We start from the raw sequence: 2,289 nt of genomic DNA on the forward strand, positions 1-2,289 counted from the left end.
CTCACCAAGGTCATTTTTTTTTTCATTGTTTTGAGAGAGAGAGGAAGGAATGGGGAGAGTGGGAGAAAAACATAGATGCGATTAGTTGCGTCTCCCATGCACCCCAACCGGGGACAGAACATGCAAACTAAGCATGTGCCCTGAATGGCAATCAAGCCCATAACCTTTTGGATTACGAGATGATGCTCCAATAACTGAGCCACAATGGCCAGGGCCTGTACTTTGTTTAAATATCCATCAAGTACCAGGCATGTTGCAAGGTGCTTTCACTTAAGCTATCTTACAGAATTTATTTTTCCTAATAACCTTAGGGGGTATTCTTTTTCCATAGATAAGAATTTCACACTCAAAGTAAAAAAAATTACTTGTCCAAAGTCACACAGCTACTAAGTTGCAAAGACTCAAACCCAGGTCTCTTGACTTCAAAGTCCATCTTTTTGTTGTATCATACTCTTTTCCACCATCCTGGCTCAAAGAACATGGATTTGGGTGTGAGCTGAACTAAAGAGGACAGACTTGTCCACGTGTCTGAGTAGAGGTCCGTGGCCTCGCTTCCAAACCGGAAGCAGGGGCAGAGCCACTTTGGCAGCCTTCTTTGAGCTTCCATGATCATAGCAAGAGGAACCCTTCCTCAACCCGCCCACGCTCCAAGGATCCCTGCTTCATTCCCCCACCGCTTAGGCCCAAGGAGCAAGGCGTGGGACCCGGGCAAAGCCATTTCTTTAAGGACTCAAGCTCCAACTAGATATATTTCCTAAATAATTTGTTTTGGAATAATAAATAATTTGTTTGGAATGTTCCAGCCCTAAGACCAGACTCTTCAGCCCACAGTTGACTGGTCCTGGAATTACTAGAATTATTTTCTAATACATGTTCTTTTGCTAAATGAAAGCTTGGAAATGGAGGAACGAAGAGAAGGTAGAGAAGTGAGGGTAGAGAATCAAAGGGCTTTAGTGTTTTGTTTTAACTGATGAAAGGGTTCCTAAGTGCAAGCTGAGGCGCTGCTATCGCATTGTCGCAGTCCCTGCTCTCAAGGAGTCTGCAGCCGGCCTCCTGTGGCCGGGATCTTGCAATATATTTATGTATTTTATTTCTAAGAGGTGCCTTTCCTAACTGAACAGATGCTGCCTTATTGCCACTTAATCAATAAAATATACTAAATGCTTAAAGGAAAATGTCTAAAAATAAAAAAAAAATTAAACCAAATGTTTGTTGCGTTCATTTCAATTAAGTTTGGAGCTTGCAAAGACCTTCTCTACAGACTTCCTTTTCCTGACCGTGGAAATAGGACCCCGAGGGAAAAGCCTGAGCCTTTTCAAACACTGCATTCTTACTTTGAGGGGTTGATGAGAAGGTGTGTTGCCATCAACAGACCTCTCTGTGAGTTTGAAAACTTGTTAATTTGATGAATATTACAAAAGCGGTGTCCTTTGAAGACATGCTGTGAACCACCACAGGTGTTTCGATGCCAAAGTTGGGGGATCCATAGGAGTATAAGAGACATTAGAATGGAACTCAAATCACCAATAGTGATGTTTATCCTTCACTAAGCTCTTACTGTGTACCAGGCATATGTACATTCAGCCTCAGGTAATAGTGCCGAATTGAGTTGAATTTTCTTGGTACACTTATCAAAAATTAATTGACCATAAGTATTAGGACTTATTTCTGGCCTCTGAATTCTATTTCATTTATCTCTGTTTCTATTCTTATGCCAATACCACACTGTCTTGATATGTAGTAAGTTTTGAAATCTGGAAGCATAAGTCCTCCAACTTTGTTCAGTCCTCCATGTTTTTTTCTTTTTCAGGATATTTTAGCTCTTCTCGGTCCCTTACATCTCCACATGAATTTTAGGATTAGCTTATCAATTTTGAAAAAGAAAACAACAGCTGAGATTTTGATAAGGATTGCATTGAACCTGTAGATCATTTGGGGGGTGTTGCCATCTTAATAACATCATGTTTTTTGATACATGAGCATGGAATATCTTTCCATTTATTTTGGTCTTCTTTAATTTCTGTCAGTGAAATTTTGTAGATTTCATTGAGCAAATCTTGCACTTTTTCCTTATTCCTAATTAGGAATAAGGTTAAACTTATTCCTAATATTTTATCCTTTTTTGAAACTGTTATAAATGGAATTGTTTTCTTAATTTCCTTTTCAGGAAATTGTTCATTGCTAGTGATTTTTGCATGTTAACTTTGCATCCTACAACTTTGCTGAATTTGTTTATTAGCTCTAAGTTTGTTTTTTTTCTGTAAAATCTTTAGAGTTTCTGGATATAAG

The sequence above is a fragment of the Pteronotus mesoamericanus genome, unplaced genomic scaffold (genome assembly GCF_021234165.1).
Source record: "Pteronotus mesoamericanus isolate MK-2021 breed Mesoamerican mustached bat unplaced genomic scaffold, CSHL_Meso_final contig_221, whole genome shotgun sequence".
NCBI classification, from domain to species: domain Eukaryota; kingdom Metazoa; phylum Chordata; class Mammalia; order Chiroptera; family Mormoopidae; genus Pteronotus; species Pteronotus mesoamericanus.